This window comes from Scyliorhinus torazame, chromosome 4 (assembly GCF_047496885.1).
Source record: "Scyliorhinus torazame isolate Kashiwa2021f chromosome 4, sScyTor2.1, whole genome shotgun sequence".
NCBI lineage: Eukaryota > Metazoa > Chordata > Chondrichthyes > Carcharhiniformes > Scyliorhinidae > Scyliorhinus > Scyliorhinus torazame.
In genome coordinates, this window is record NC_092710.1 from 49581494 (window position 1) to 49598572 (window position 17079).

General features: G+C 41.4%; 6 non-coding genes across 6 annotated transcripts; all 6 read right to left on the minus strand.

Annotated features, from left to right (window-relative positions):
- Positions 1-1747: 1747 nt before the first annotated feature.
- trnat-ugu (transfer RNA threonine (anticodon UGU)) lies at positions 1748-1821 on the minus strand. Its single transcript has one exon. It is a non-coding gene; the product is annotated as a tRNA-Thr (tRNA).
- Positions 1822-3383: 1562 nt separating this feature from the next.
- Positions 3384-3457, minus strand: trnat-agu (transfer RNA threonine (anticodon AGU)). The gene has a single exon. It is a non-coding gene; the product is annotated as a tRNA-Thr (tRNA).
- Positions 3458-5036: 1579 nt separating this feature from the next.
- Positions 5037-5110, minus strand: trnap-agg (transfer RNA proline (anticodon AGG)). The gene has a single exon. It is a non-coding gene; the product is annotated as a tRNA-Pro (tRNA).
- Positions 5111-8371: 3261 nt separating this feature from the next.
- trnat-agu (transfer RNA threonine (anticodon AGU)) lies at positions 8372-8445 on the minus strand. The gene has a single exon. It is a non-coding gene; the product is annotated as a tRNA-Thr (tRNA).
- Positions 8446-11678: 3233 nt separating this feature from the next.
- Positions 11679-11752, minus strand: trnat-agu (transfer RNA threonine (anticodon AGU)). The gene has a single exon. It is a non-coding gene; the product is annotated as a tRNA-Thr (tRNA).
- Positions 11753-14984: 3232 nt separating this feature from the next.
- Positions 14985-15058, minus strand: trnai-aau (transfer RNA isoleucine (anticodon AAU)). Its single transcript has one exon. It is a non-coding gene; the product is annotated as a tRNA-Ile (tRNA).
- Positions 15059-17079: the final 2021 nt, after the last annotated feature.

Genomic DNA, 17079 nt, shown 5'->3' on the forward strand with positions numbered 1-17079 from the left:
AGAAGCTTTAACGTTCGTGTTGCAGGGATTGTGCCAACATTTTCTGCATTCACCATGAAATGTTGAGCATTACTCCAGCTGTTAATTTCAAATGAATGCACTGCTGAGATTTGAACACTGGATCTCCTGTTCACAAGACAGGCGCTTTAACCATCTAAGCCACAGCACCAGCATGCGAGTTTAGGGTGCAAGTTTAGAACAGATTTCAATCATTTTGATTCAACATCAGTTTTCTTGCCATCTCACACGGGCTTTCCGAGTGCATATTAAAAAATTCTTTGGAACTGTAAAATTGCATTTATTACTGGAAATGCTGGATTTGTAGCAGTTCTGCATGGGATTAGTAAACAAACAGGAAATGATTGGTCGAACTGGGAAGTGAGTGAACATGACCAGAAATCTATTGTGGTATAATACAGGACAATGTCAGGAGAGAATTTTAACATTAACTGAAAATGATGCAAACTTCTTGACAATTCTCCATGGCTGTTCCTCTTTAGCAAAGATGATATTTTCACCGTTCTTCCATTTTCCCTGACCCGTTCTGCATTCTTTATTCTTCTTTTTTGTTGTTCATTGGGAAGCAAACATCTTGAGCCAAAGTAAGAGCCCTGATAGGGACTTGAACACTGGATCCTCATAATAAAAGTATGAAGCTCTACCGAATGAGCTACCAAGGCCCAATCTTTGCTGGTTCTCATAAGTTACTCCAAAGTCTCATGAGGGATGTTTTGAATTTCCTTCTTTGGTGATGCAGCCTCTCCAGCTCATTTAACTCGCAGGCAGAGCAGCAGCCTCCGTTTGGCTTCCTTTCTCAAATTCTTCAGCTTGCACCAACTACTCGCTTCTTACCAGTGACTTGTGATGTGACAACAGTTGTTACCCCCGGTCCTGCACTGTCACTTCAAGGCTATGAAGATTACGTTTAATTCGTTGAAATATAAGTGGGAAGCTACAAAGACACAGATTGTATTGTGAGAGAGAGTAAAGGGTGTCATCTGGTGTTTGTTGTGGCAGAGTGTGAATGCAAGTAAGGTTAACCGGTCAAGTTGCAATGTGTAAAATCTCAAAGTTTTTGGGTGGGAATAGATTTGTCAGCACCAAATCTTCATGCAAAACGGACCGCTATTTCTCCCGACCGAATTGTTCTTGCTAACGTACAGCAACAGAAATTGTTCAATATAAAAGCAAATTACTGCGGATGTGAAATCTAAAAGAAAAAGGGGAAAAGATGGAAAATCTCAGCGGTTCTGGCGGCATCTGGGAAGAGAGAACTGAGCAATTTTTTCGACTCAGGGTCACTCTTCGGCAGAGCAAATCAGTTAATCATTCAATCGTTACACTCTGTTGTCGTTGCTATACTTTTAAAATGTTCCTCCAGGTTTTCTTGAGGGAAATCCTATTATGCATTCAAAGGAAAATACCGCGGATGCTGCAAATCTGCAAGAGAAACTAAAAGTGAGAGGATAAAATCTTTAAAATTCTGAGGTTATCCGTGGTGCCAGATACAGAGTTAAAGTTTCAAATGCGCGTGATCCTTCTACAAGGCTGAAGCGAGGAGGAAATGCGATGGTGTAGGTGAGCAAAATTGAAGATGAGCGGAAAATGTGAGTTTAAAGGTTTGAAAAAATTGCTTCAGCACACATGGGAATGCAAGTTTTAAGGTTCACGTTGCAGGGATTGTGCCAACAATTTCTGCATTTACCATGAAATGTTCAGCATAACTCCAGCTGTTAATTTCCATTGAAGGCACTGCTGAGATTTGAACTCAGGCTCTTCTGTTCACAAGACAGGCGCTTTAACCATCTAAGCCACAGCACCACCATGCAAGCTTAGCATGCAAGTTTAGAACAGATTTCAATCATTTTGATTCAACATCAGTTTTCTTGCCATCTCATACGGGCCTTCCGAGTGCATATTAAAACATTCTTTGGAACTGTAAAATTGCATTTATTACTGGAAATGCTGGATTTGTAGCAGTTCTGCATGGGATTAGTAAACAAACAGGAAATGATTGGTCGAACTGGGAAGTGAGTGAACATGACCAGAAATCTATTGTGGTATAATACAGGACAATGTCAGGAGAGAATTTTAACATTAACTGAAAATGATGCAAACTTCTTGACAATTCTCCATGGCTGTTGCTCTTTAGCAAAGATGATATTGTCACCGTTCTTCCATTTCCCTGACCCGTTCTGCATTCTTTATTCTTCTTTTTGTTGTTCATTGGGAAGCAAACATCTTGAGCCAAAGTAAGAGCCCTGATAGGGCCTTGAACGCTGGACCCTCATAATAAAAGTCTGAAGCTCTACCGAATGAGCTACCAAGGCCCAATCTTTGCTGGTTCTCATAATTTACTTCAACGTCTCATGAGGGATGTTTTGAATTTCCTTCTTTGGTGATGCAGCCTCTCCAGCTCATTTTACTCGCAGGCAGAGCAGCAGCCTCCGTTTGGCTTCCTTTCACAAATTCTTCAGCTTGCACTAACTACTCGCTTCTCACCAGTGACTTGTGATGTGACATCAGTTGTTACCCCCGGTCCTGCACTGTCATTTCAAGGCTTTGAAGGTTACGTTTAATTCGGTGAAATATAAGTGGGAAGCTACAAAGACACAGATTGTATTGTGAGAGAGAGTAAACGGTGTCATCTGGTGTTTGTTGTGGCAGAGTGTGAATGCAAGTAAGGTTAACCGGTCAAGTTGCAAAGTGTCAAAATCTCAAAGTTTTTGGGTGGAAATAGATTTGTCAGCACCAAATCTTCATGCAAAACGAACCGCTATTTCTCCCGCCCGAATTGCTAACGTACAGCAACAGAAATTGTTCAATATTAAAGCAAATTACTGCGGATGTGAAATCTCAAAGAAAAAGGGGAAAAGATGGAAAATCTCAGCGGTTCTGGCAGCATCTGTGAAGAGAGAACTGAGCAATTTTTTCGACTCAGGGTCACTCTTCGGCAGAGCAAATCAGTTAATCATTCAATCGTTAAACTCTGTTGTCGTTGCTATACTTTTAAAATGTTCCTCCAGGTTTTCTTGAGGTAAATCCTATTATGCATTCAAAGGAAAATACCGCGGATGCTGCAAATCTGCAAGAGAAACTAAAAGTGAGAGGATAAAATCTTTAAAATTCTGAGGTTATCCGTGGTGCCAGACACAGAGTTAAAGTTTCAAATGCGCGATATCCATCTACACGGCTGAAGCGAGGAGGAAATGCGATGGGGAAGGTGAGCAAAATTGAAGATGAGCGGAAAATGTGAGTTTAAAGGTTTGAAAAAAATGCTTCAGCACACAAGGAAAAGCGAGCTTTAAGGTTCGCGTTGGAGGGATTGCGCCAACATTTTCCATGAAATGTTCAGCATCACTCCAGCCGTTAATTTCCATTGAAGGCACTGCTGAGATTTGAACTCAGGATCTCCTGTTTACTAGACAGGCGCTTTAACCATCTAAGCCACAGCAACAGCATGCGAGTTTAGGGTGCAAGTTTAGAACAGATTTCAATCATTTTGATTCAACATCAGTTTTCTTGCCATCTCACACGGGCCTTCCGAGTGCATATTAAAAAATTCTTTGGAACTGTAAAATTGCATTTATTACTGGAAATGCTGGATTTGTAGCAGTTCTGCATGGGATAAGTAAACAAACAGGAAATGATTGGTCGAACTGGGAAGTGAGTGAACATGACCAGAAATCTATTATGGTATAATACAGGACAATGTCAGGAGAGAATTTTAACATGAACTGAAAATGAAGCAAACTTCTAGACAATTCTCCATGGCTGTTGCACTTTAGCAAAGATGATATTGTCACCGTTCTTCCATTTTCCCTGACCCGTTCTGCATTCTTTATTCTTCTTTTTTGTTGTTCATTGGGAAGCAAACGTCTTGAGCCAAAGTAAGAGCCCTGATAGGGACTTGAACGCTGGACCCTCATAATAAAAGTATGAAGCTCTACCGAATGAGCTGCCAAGGCCCAATCTTTGCTGGTTCTCATAATTTACTTCAACGTCTCATGAGGGATGTTTTGAATTTCCTTCTTTGGTGATGCAGCCTCTCCAGCTCATTTTACTCGCAGGCACAGCAGCAGCCTCCGTTTGGCTTCCTTTCACAAATTCTTCAGCTTGCACCAACTACTCGCTTCTCACCAGTCACTTGTGATGTGACATCAGTTGTTACCCCCGGACCTGCACTGTCACTTCAAGGCTTTGAAGGTTACGTTTAATTCGGTGAAATATAAGTGGGAAGCTACAAAGACACAGATTGTATTGTGAGAGAGAGTAAACGGTGTCATCTGGCGTTTGTTGTGGCAGAGTGTGAATGCAAGTAAGGTTAATCGGTCAAGTTGCAAAGTGTCAAAATCTCAAAGTTTTTGGGTGGAAATAGATTTGTCAGCACCAAATCTTCATCCAAAACGGACCGCTATTTCTCCCGCCCGAATTGTTCTTGCTAACGTACAGCAACAGAAATTGTTCAATATTAAAGCAAATTACTGCGGATGTGAAATCTCAAAGAAAAAGGGGAAAAGATGGAAAATCTCAGCGGTTCTGGCGGCATCTGGGAAGAGAGAACTGAGCAATTTTTTCGACTCAGGGTCACTCTTAGGCAGAGCAAATCAGTTAATCATTCAATCGTTACTCTCTGTTGTCGTTGCTATACTTTTAAAATGTTCCTCCAGGTTTTCTTGAGGTAAATCCTATAATGCATTCAAAGGAAAATACCGCCGATGCTGCAAATCTGCAAGAGAAACTAAAAGTGAGAGGATAAAATCTTTAAAAATCTGAGGATATCCGTGGTGCCAGACACAGAGTTAAAGTTTCAAATGCGCGATATCCTTCTACAAGACTGAAGCGAGGAGGAAATGCGATGGTGTAGGTGAGCAAAATTGAAGATGAGCGGAAAATGTGAGTTTAAAGGTTTGAAAAAATTGCTTCAGCACACAAGGGAAAACGAGCTTTACGGTTCGCGTTGCAGGGATTGTGCAAACATTTTCTGCATTTACCAAGAAATTTTCTGCATTACTCCAGTTGTTAATTTCCTTTGAAGGCACTGCTGAGATTTGAACTCAGGATCTCCTGTTTCCTAGACAGGCGCTTTAACCATCTAAGCCACAGCACCAGCGTGCAAGCTTAGCGTGCAAGTTTAGAACAGATTTCAATCATATTGATTCAACATCAGTTTTCCTGACATCTCATACGGGCCTTCCGAGTGCAAATTAAAATATTCATTGGCACTGGTCTTTGATACTGTAAAATTGCATTTATTACTGGAAATGCTGGATTTGTAGCAGTTCTGCATGGGATAAGTAAACAAACAGGAAATGATTTGTCTAACTGGGAAGTGAGTGAACATGACCAGAAATGTATTGTGGTATAATACAGGACCATGTCAGGAGAGAGTTTTAACATGAACTGAAAATGTAGCAAACTTCTTGACAATTCTCCATGGCTGTTGCTCTTTAGCAAAGATGATATTGTCACCGCTCTTCCATTTTCCCTGACCCGTTCTGCATTCTTTCTTCTTCTTTTTTGTTGTTCATTGGGAAGCAAACGTCTTGCGCCAAAGTAAGAGCCCTGATAGGGACTTGAACGCTGGACCCTCATAATAAAAGTCTGAAGCTCTACCGAATGAGCTAGCAAGGCCTAATCTTTGCTGGTTCTCATAAGTTACTTCAAAGTCTCATGAGGGATGTTTTGTATTTCCTTCTTTGGTGATGCAGCCTCTCCAGCTCATTTTACTCGCAGGCACAGCAGCAGCCTCCGTTTGGCTTCCTTTCACAAATTCTTCAGCTTGCACCAACTACTCGCTTCTTACCAGTGACTTGTGATGTGACATCTGTTGTTACCCCCGGACCTGCACTGTCACTTCAAGGCTTTGAAGATTACGTTTAATTCGGTGAAATATAAGTGGGAAGCTACAAAGACACAGATTGTATTGTGAGAGAGAGTAAAGGGTGTCATCTGGTGTTTGTTGTGGCAGAGTGTGAATGCAAGTAAGGTTAACCGGTCAAGTTGCAAAGTGTCAAAATCTCAAAGTTTTTGGGTGGAAATAGATTTGTCAGCACCAAATCTTCATGCAAAACGGACCGCTATTTCTCCCGCCCGAATTGTTCTTGCTAACGTACAGCAACAGAAATTGTTCAATATAAAAGCAAATTACTGCGGATGTGAAATCTCAAAAAAAAGGGGAAAAGATGGAAAATCTCAGCGGTTCTGGCAGCATCTGTGAAGAGAGAACTGAGCAATTTTTTCGACTCAGGGTCACTCTTAGGCAGAGCAAATCAGTTAATCATTCAATCGTTACTCTCTGTTGTCGTTGCTATACATTTAAAATGTTGCTCCAGGTTTTCTTGAGGTAAATCCTATAATGCATTCAAAGGAAAATACCGCCGATGCTGCAAATCTGCAAGAGAAACTAAAAGTGAGAGGATAAAATCTTTAAAAATCTGAGGATATCCGTGGTGCCAGACACAGAGTTAAAGTTTCAAATGCGCGTGATCCTTCTACAGGGCTGAAGCGAGGAGGAAATGCGATGGTGTAGGTGAGCAAAATTGAAGATGAGCGGAAAATGGGAGTTAAAAGCTTTGAAAAAAGTGCTTCAGCACACAAGGGAAAAAAAACAAGCTTTAACGTTCGCGTTGCAGGGATTGTGCCAACATTTTCTGCATTCACCATGAAATGTTGAGCATCACTCCAGCTGTTAATTTCCATTGAAGACACTGCTGAGATTTGAACGCAGGATCGACTGTTTACTAGACAAGCGCTTTAACCATCTAAGCCACAGCACCTGCATGCAAGCTTAGCGTGCAAGTTTAGAACAGATTTCAATCATTTTGATTCAACAACAGTTTTCCTGTCATCTCATACGGGCCTTCTGAGTGCAAATTAAAATATTCAGTGGCACTATTCTTTGATACTGTAAAATTGCATTTATTACTGGAAATGCTGGATTTGTAGCAGTTCTGCATGGTATAAGTAAACAAACAGGAAATGATTGGTCTAACTGGGAAGTGAGTGAACATGACCAGAAATGTATTGTGGTATAATACAGGACCATGTCAGGAGAGAGTTTTAACATGAACTGAAAATGTAGCAAACTTCTTGACAATTCTCCATGGCTGTTGCTCTTTAGCAAAGATGATATTGTCACCGCTCTTCCATTTTCCCTGACCCGTTCTGCATTCTTTCTTCTTCTTTTTTGTTGTTCATTGGGAAGCAAACGTCTTGCGCCAAAGTAAGAGCCCTGATAGGGACTTGAACGCTGGACCCTCATAATAAAAGTCTGAAGCTCTACCGAATGAGCTAGCAAGGCATAATCTTTGCTGGTTCTCATAAGTTACTTCAAAGTCTCATGAGGGATGTTTTGAATTTCCTTCTTTGGTGATGCAGCCTCTCCAGCTCATTTTACTCGCAGGCATAGCAGCAGCCTCCGTTTGGCTTGCTTTCACAAATTCTTCAGCTTGCACCAACTACTCGCTTCTTACCAGTGACTTGTGATGTGACAACAGGTGTTACCCCCGGTCCTGCACTGTCACTTCCAGGCTTTGAAGGTTACGTTTAATTCGGTGAAATATAAGTGGGAAGCTACAAAGACACAGATTGTATTGTGAGAGAGAGTAAACGGTGTCATCTGGCGTTTGTTGTGGCAGAGTGTGAATGCAAGTAAGGTTAACCGGTCAAGTTGCAAAGTGTCAAAATCTCAAAGTTTTTGGGTGGAAATAGATTTGTCAGCACCAAATCTTCATGCAAAACGGACCGCTATTTCTCCCGCCCGAATTGTTCTTGCTAACGTACAGCAACAGAAATTGTTCAATATTAAAGCAAATTACTGCGGATGTGAAATCTCAAAGAAAAAGGGGAAAAGATGGAAAATCTCAGCGGTTCTGGCGGCATCTGGGAAGAGAGAACTGAGCAATTTTTTCGACTCAGGGTGTCTCTTCGGCAGAGCAAATCAGTTAATCATTCAATCGTTACACTCTGTTGTCGTTGCTATACTTTTAAAATGTTCCTCCAGGTTTTCTTGAGGTAAATCCAATTATGCATTCAAAGGAAAATACCGCGGATGCTGCAAATCTGCAAGAGAAACTAAAAGTGAGAGGATAAAATCTTTAAAATTCTGAGGTTATCCGTGGTGCCAGACACAGAGTTAAAGTTTCAAATGCGCGATATCCTTCTACAAGGCTCAAGCGAGGAGGAAATGCGCTGGTGTAGGTGAGCAAAATTGAAGATAAGCGGAAAATGTGAGTTTAAAGGTTTGAAAAAATTGCTTCAGCACACAAGGGAAAGCAAGCTTTAAGGTTCGTGCTGCAGGGATTGCGACAACATTTTCTGCATTTACCATGAAATGTTCAGCATCACTCCAGCTGCTAACTTCCATTGAAGGCACTGCTGAGATTTGAACTCAAGATCTCCTGTTTACTAGACAGGCGCTTTAACCATCTAAGCCACAGCACCAGCATGCAAGCTTAGCGTGCAAGTTTAGAACAGATTTCAATCATTTTGATTCAACATCAGTTTTCTTGCCATCTCATACGGGCCTTCCGAGTGCATATAAAAACATTCTTTGGAACTGCAAAATTGCATTTATTACTGGAAATGCTGGATTTGTAGCAGTTCTGCATGGGATTAGTAAACAAACAGGAAATGATTGGTCGAACTGGGAAGTGAGTGAACATGACCAGAAATCTATTGTGGTTTAATACAGGACAATGTCAGGAGAGAGTTTTAAAATGAACTGAAAATGTAGCAAACTTCTTGACAATTCTCCATGGCTGTTGCTCTTTAGCAAAGATGATATTTTCACCGCTCTTCCATTTTCCTTGACCCGTTCTGCATTCTTTCTTCGTCTTTTTTGTTGTTCATTGGGAAGCAAACATCTTGAGCCAAAGTAAGAGCCCTGATAGGTCTTGAACGCTGGACCCTCATATTAAAATTCTAAAGCTCTACCGAATGAGTTACCAAGGCCTAATCTTTGCTGGTTCTCATAATTTACTTCAACGTCTCATGAGGGATGTTTTGAATTTCCTTCTTTGGTGATGCAGCCTCTCCAGCTCATTTTACTCGCAGGCATTGCAGCAGCCTCCGTTTGGCTTCCTTTCACAAATTCTTCAGCTTGCACCAACTACTCGCTTCTTACCAGTGACTTGTGATGTGACATCAGTTGTTTCCCCCGGACCTGCACTGTCACTTCAAGGCTTTGAAGATTACGTTTAATTCGGTTAAATATAAGTGGAAAGCTACAAAGACACAGATTGTATTGTGAGAGAGAGTAAAGGGTGTCATCTGGTGTTTGTTGTGGCAGAGTGTGAATGCAAGTAAGGTTAACCGGTCAAGTTGCAAAGTGTCAAAATCTCAAAGTTTTTGGGTGGAAATAGATTTGTCAGCGCCAAATCTTCATGCAAAACGGACCGCTATTTCTCCCGCCCGAATTGTTCTTGCTAACGTACAGCAACAGAAATTGTTCAATATAAAAGCAAATTATTGCGGATGTGAAATCTCAAAGAAAAAGGGGAAAAGATGGAAAATCTCAGCAGTTCTGGCGGCATCTGGGAAGAGAGAACTGAGAAATTTTTTCGACTCAGGGTGACTCTTCGGCAGAGCAAATCAGTTAATCATTCAATCGCTACACTCTGTTGTCGTTGCTATACTTTTAAAATGTTCCTCCAGGTTTTCTTGAGGTAAATCCTATTATGCATTCAAAGGAAAATACCGCGGATGCTGCAAATCTGCAAGAGAAACTAAAAGTGAGAGGATAAAATCTTTAAAAATCTGAGGATATCCGTGGTGCCAGACACAGAGTTAAAGTTTGAAATGCGCGTGATCCTTCTACAGGGCTGAAACGAGGAGGAAATGCGATGGTGTAGGTGAGCAAAATTGAAGATGAGCAGGAAATGGGAGTTGAACGATTTGAAGAAAGCGCTTCAGCATACAAGGGTAAACAAGCTTTAAGGTTTGCGCTGCAGGGACAGTGCCAACATTTTTTGCATTCACCATGCAATGTTGTGCATCACTCCAGCTGCTAACTTCCATTGAAGGCATTGCTGAGATTTGAACTCAGGACCTCCTGTCGGCACTTTAACCATCTAAGCCACAGCACCAGCATGCAAGATTAGCGTGCAAGTTTCGAACAAATTTCAATCATTTTGATTCAACATCAGTTTTCCTGACATCTCATACGGGCCTTCCGAGTGCAAATTAAAATTTTCATTGGCACTGGTCTTTCAAACTGTAAAATTGCACTTATTACTGGAAATGCTGGATTTGTAGCAGTACTGCATGGGATAAGTAAACAAACAGGAAATGATTGGTCGAACTGGGAAGTGAGTGAACATGACCAGAAATGTATTGTGGTATAATACAGGGCAATGTCAGGAGAAATTTTAACATGAACTGAAAATGAAGCAAACTTCTTGACAATTCTCCATGGCTGTTGCTCTTTAGCAAAGATGATATTGTCACCGATCTTCCATTTTCCCTGACCCGTTCTGCATTCTTTATTCTTCTTTTTTGTTGTTCATTGGGAAGCAAACGTCTTGAGCCAAAGTAAGAGCCCTGATAGGGACTTGAACGCTGGACCCTCATAATAAAAGTCTAAACTCTACCGCATGACCTACCAAGGTCTAATCTTTGCTGGTTCTCATAAGTTACTTCAAAGTCTCATGAGGGATGTTTTGAATTTCCTTCTTTGGTGATGCAGCCTCTCCAGCTCATTTTACTCGCAGGCACAGCAGAAGCCTCCGTTTGGCTTCCTTTCACAAATTCTTAAGCTTGCACCAACTACTCGCTTCTTACCAGTCACTTGTGATGTGACAACAGCTGTCACCCCCGGACCTGCACTGTCACTTCAAGGCTTTGAAGATTACGTTTAATTCGGTGAAATATAAGTGGGAAGCTACAAAGACACAGATTGTATTGTGAGAGAGAGTAAAGGGTGTCATCTGGTGTTTGTTGTGGCAGAGTGTGAATGCAAGTAAGGTTAACCGGTCAAGTTGCAAAGTGTCAAAATCTCAAAGTTTTTGGGTGGAAATAGATTTGTCAGCGCCAAATCTTCATGCAAAACGGACCGCTATTTCTCCCGCCCGAATTGTTCTTGCTAACGTACAGCAACAGAAATTGTTCAATATAAAAGCAAATTATTGCGGATGTGAAATCTCAAAGAAAAAGGGGAAAAGATGGAAAATCTCAGCAGTTCTGGCGGCATCTGGGAAGAGAGAACTGAGCAATTTTTTCGACTCAGGGTGTCTCTTCGGCAGAGCAAATCAGTTAATCATTCAATCGTTACACTCTGTTGTCGTTGCTATACTTTTAAAATGTTCCTCCAGGTTTTCTTGAGGTAAATCCAATTATGCATTCAAAGGAAAATACCGCGGATGCTGCAAATCTGCAAGAGAAACTAAAAGTGAGAGGATAAAATCTTTAAAATTCTGAGGTTATCCGTGGTGCCAGACACAGAGTTAAAGTTTCAAATGCGCGATATCCTTCTACAAGGCTCAAGCGAGGAGGAAATGCGCTGGTGTAGGTGAGCAAAATTGAAGATAAGCGGAAAATGTGAGTTTAAAGGTTTGAAAAAATTGCTTCAGCACACAAGGGAAAGCAAGCTTTAAGGTTCGTGCTGCAGGGATTGCGACAACATTTTCTGCATTTACCATGAAATGTTCAGCATCACTCCAGCTGCTAACTTCCATTGAAGGCACTGCTGAGATTTGAACTCAAGATCTCCTGTTTACTAGACAGGCGCTTTAACCATCTAAGCCACAGCACCAGCATGCAAGCTTAGCGTGCAAGTTTAGAACAGATTTCAATCATTTTGATTCAACATCAGTTTTCTTGCCATCTCATACGGGCCTTCCGAGTGCATATAAAAACATTCTTTGGAACTGCAAAATTGCATTTATTACTGGAAATGCTGGATTTGTAGCAGTTCTGCATGGGATTAGTAAACAAACAGGAAATGATTGGTCGAACTGGGAAGTGAGTGAACATGACCAGAAATCTATTGTGGTTTAATACAGGACAATGTCAGGAGAGAGTTTTAAAATGAACTGAAAATGTAGCAAACTTCTTGACAATTCTCCATGGCTGTTGCTCTTTAGCAAAGATGATATTTTCACCGCTCTTCCATTTTCCTTGACCCGTTCTGCATTCTTTCTTCGTCTTTTTTGTTGTTCATTGGGAAGCAAACATCTTGAGCCAAAGTAAGAGCCCTGATAGGTCTTGAACGCTGGACCCTCATATTAAAATTCTAAAGCTCTACCGAATGAGTTACCAAGGCCTAATCTTTGCTGGTTCTCATAATTTACTTCAACGTCTCATGAGGGATGTTTTGAATTTCCTTCTTTGGTGATGCAGCCTCTCCAGCTCATTTTACTCGCAGGCATTGCAGCAGCCTCCGTTTGGCTTCCTTTCACAAATTCTTCAGCTTGCACCAACTACTCGCTTCTTACCAGTGACTTGTGATGTGACATCAGTTGTTTCCCCCGGACCTGCACTGTCACTTCAAGGCTTTGAAGATTACGTTTAATTCGGTTAAATATAAGTGGAAAGCTACAAAGACACAGATTGTATTGTGAGAGAGAGTAAAGGGTGTCATCTGGTGTTTGTTGTGGCAGAGTGTGAATGCAAGTAAGGTTAACCGGTCAAGTTGCAAAGTGTCAAAATCTCAAAGTTTTTGGGTGGAAATAGATTTGTCAGCGCCAAATCTTCATGCAAAACGGACCGCTATTTCTCCCGCCCGAATTGTTCTTGCTAACGTACAGCAACAGAAATTGTTCAATATAAAAGCAAATTATTGCGGATGTGAAATCTCAAAGAAAAAGGGGAAAAGATGGAAAATCTCAGCAGTTCTGGCGGCATCTGGGAAGAGAGAACTGAGAAATTTTTTCGACTCAGGGTGACTCTTCGGCAGAGCAAATCAGTTAATCATTCAATCGCTACACTCTGTTGTCGTTGCTATACTTTTAAAATGTTCCTCCAGGTTTTCTTGAGGTAAATCCTATTATGCATTCAAAGGAAAATACCGCGGATGCTGCAAATCTGCAAGAGAAACTAAAAGTGAGAGGATAAAATCTTTAAAAATCTGAGGATATCCGTGGTGCCAGACACAGAGTTAAAGTTTGAAATGCGCGTGATCCTTCTACAGGGCTGAAACGAGGAGGAAATGCGATGGTGTAGGTGAGCAAAATTGAAGATGAGCAGGAAATGGGAGTTGAACGATTTGAAGAAAGCGCTTCAGCATACAAGGGTAAACAAGCTTTAAGGTTTGCGCTGCAGGGACAGTGCCAACATTTTTTGCATTCACCATGCAATGTTGTGCATCACTCCAGCTGCTAACTTCCATTGAAGGCATTGCTGAGATTTGAACTCAGGACCTCCTGTCGGCACTTTAACCATCTAAGCCACAGCACCAGCATGCAAGATTAGCGTGCAAGTTTCGAACAAATTTCAATCATTTTGATTCAACATCAGTTTTCCTGACATCTCATACGGGCCTTCCGAGTGCAAATTAAAATTTTCATTGGCACTGGTCTTTCAAACTGTAAAATTGCACTTATTACTGGAAATGCTGGATTTGTAGCAGTACTGCATGGGATAAGTAAACAAACAGGAAATGATTGGTCGAACTGGGAAGTGAGTGAACATGACCAGAAATGTATTGTGGTATAATACAGGGCAATGTCAGGAGAAATTTTAACATGAACTGAAAATGAAGCAAACTTCTTGACAATTCTCCATGGCTGTTGCTCTTTAGCAAAGATGATATTGTCACCGATCTTCCATTTTCCCTGACCCGTTCTGCATTCTTTATTCTTCTTTTTTGTTGTTCATTGGGAAGCAAACGTCTTGAGCCAAAGTAAGAGCCCTGATAGGGACTTGAACGCTGGACCCTCATAATAAAAGTCTAAACTCTACCGCATGACCTACCAAGGTCTAATCTTTGCTGGTTCTCATAAGTTACTTCAAAGTCTCATGAGGGATGTTTTGAATTTCCTTCTTTGGTGATGCAGCCTCTCCAGCTCATTTTACTCGCAGGCATTGCAGCAGCCTCCGTTTGGCTTCCTTTCTCAAATTCTTCAGCTTGCACCAACTACTCGCTTCTTACCAGTGACTTGTGATGTGACATCAGTTGTTACCCCCGGACCTGCACTGTCACTTCAAGGCTTTGAAGGTTACGTTTAATTCGGTGAAATATAAGTGGGAAGCTACAAAGACACAGATTGTATTGTGAGAGAGAGTAAACGGTGTCATCTGGTGTTTGTTGTGGCAGAGTGTGAATGCAAGTAAGGTTAACCGGTCAAGTTGCAAAGTGTCAAAATCTCAAAGTTTTTGGGTGGAAATAGATTTGTCAGCACCAAATCTTCATGCAAAACGGACCGCTATTTCTCCCGCCCGAATTGTTCTTGCTAACGTACAGCAACAGAAATTGTTCAATATAAAAGCAAATTATTGCGGATGTGAAATCTCAAAGAAAAAGGGGAAAAGATGCAAAATCTCAGCGGTTCTGGCGGCATCTGGGAAGAGAAAACTGAGCAATTTTTTCGACTCAGGGTCACTCTTCGGCAGAGCAAATCAGTTAATCATACAATCGTTACACTCTGTTGTCGTTGCTATACTTTTAAAATGTTCCTCCAGGTTTTCTTGAGGTAAATCCTATTATGCATTCAAAGGAAAATACCGCGGATGCTGCAAATCTGCAAGGGAAACTAAAAGTGAGAGGATAAAATCTTTAAAATTCTGAGGTTATCCGTGGTGCCAGACACAGAGTTAAAGTTTCAAATGCGCGATATCCTTCTACAAGGCTGAAGCGAGGAGAAAATGCGATGGTGTAGGTGAGCAAAATTGAAGATGAGCGGAAAATGTGAGTTTAAAGGTTTGAAAAAGTGCTTCAGCACACAAGGGAAAGCGAGCTTTAAGGTTCGCGTTGCAGGGATTGTGCCAACATTTTCTGCACTTACCATGAAATGTTGAGCATCACTCCAGCTGTTAATTTCCTTTGACGGCACTGCTGAGATTTGAACTCAGGATCTCCTGTTTATTAGACAGGTGCTTTAACCATCTAAGCCACAGCACCAGAAGGCAAGCTGCGCGTGCAAGTATAGAGCAAATTTCAATCATTTTGATTCAACATCAGTTTTCCTGACATCTCCTCCGGGCCTTCCGAGTGCAAATTAAAATATTCATTGGCACTGGTCTTTGAAACTGTAAAATTGCATTTATTACTGGAAATGCTGGATTTGTAGCAGTACTGCATGGGATAAGTAAACAAACAGGAAATGATTGGTCGAACTGGGAAGTGAGTGAACATGACCAGAAATCTATTGTGGTATAATACAGGACAATGTCAGGAGAGAATTTTAACATGAACTGAAAATGAAGCAAACTTCTTGACAATTCTCCATGGCTGTTGCACTTTAGCAAAGATGATATTGTCACCGTTCTTCCATTTTCCCTGACCCGTTCTGCATTCTTTATTCTTCTTTTTTGTTGTTCATTGGGAAGCAAACGTCTTGAGCCAAAGTAAGAGCCCTGATAGGGACTTGTACGCTGGACCCTCATATTAAAAGTCTGAAGCTCAACCGAATGAGCTAGTAAGGCCTAATCTTTGCTGGTTCTCAGAATTTGCTTCAACGTCTCATGAGGGATGTTTTGAATTTCCTTCTTTGGTGATGCAGCCTCTCCAGCTCATTTTACTTGCAGGCATAGCAGCAGCCTCCGTTTGGCTTCCTTTCACAAATTCTTCAGCTTGCACCAATTACTCGCTTCTTACCAGTGACTTGTGATGTGACATCAGTTGTTACCCCCGGACCTGCACTGTCACTGCAAAGCTTTGAAGATTGCGTTTAATTCGGTGAAATATAAGTGGGAAGCTACAAAGGCACAGATTGTTTTGTGAGAGAGAGTAAAGGGTGTCATCTGGCGTTTGTTGTGGCAGAGTGTGAATGCAAGTAAGGTTAACCGGTCAAGTTGCAAAGTGTCAAAATCTCAAAGTTTTTGGTTGGAAATAGATTTGTCAGCACCAAATCTTCATGCAAAACGGACCGCTATTTCTCCCGCCCGAATTGTTCTTGCTAACGTACAGCAACAGAAATTGTTCAATATAAAAGCAAATTACTGCGGATGTGAAATCTCAAAGAAAAAGGGGAAAAGATGGAAAATCTCAGCGGTTCTGGCGGCATCTGGGAAGAGAGAACTGAGCAATTTTTTCGACTCAGGGTGACTCTTCGGCAGAGCAAATCAGTTAATCATTCAATCGTTACACTCTGTTCTCGTTGCTATACTTTTAAAATGTTCCTCCAGGTTTTCTTGAGGTAAATCCTATAATGCATTCAAAGGAAAATACCGCGGATGCTGCGTATCTGCAAGAGAAACTAAAAGTGAGAGGATAAAATCTTTAAAATTCTGAGGTTATCCGTGGTGCCAGACACAGAGTTAAAGTTTCAAATGCGCGTGATCCTGTCAAATCCCAAATTTCTTTACCCGTCAGTCTGGCCTCAATAAAAGTCGAGATGCATTTGCAGGTACAGCATTAGTTATTTTATTTGACTTGCAAGCTTGATTCATCTCAGAGGCATAAGACACATCCAGTCTCCTACACCCCGGAAAGCGAATGAACAAAGAGACAAAGGGATCTCTGCAAATCAATTCAAATGGTATCAAGTTTCACATACACGATTCCCATAGGTCATCCTATACCCCTCCTGACCTAGTCAGACATTCTGATTGGCTCACTTCCAATCCCTTCCTCTGGCCCCTATTACCCAGCATCCTTTTCTCCTCCTTTGGTGGACACACCTCCTCCTTGCTTTGCCATGTGGTCTGAAATCATTTGTCTGTGAACTCACCAGAATGAGACTGGCGTATCTCTACATTACAGTAACTAATATCTCTAAAGTAACTATTTTATATCACATTCGTCATTCCCTCTTTTTATCATTCCATGATAACCGAACTATCAAATCCATAGCTACGGTCCCTCATCTAAAAAGATCTGTCACTGCATTTCCAATTCCTGGCGTAGCTGCACCCTCATGGATTTTGACAGCTAAGATTTTAGCGGCGTTGATCTGTTCCAGTGTATCCCACATTCTACCC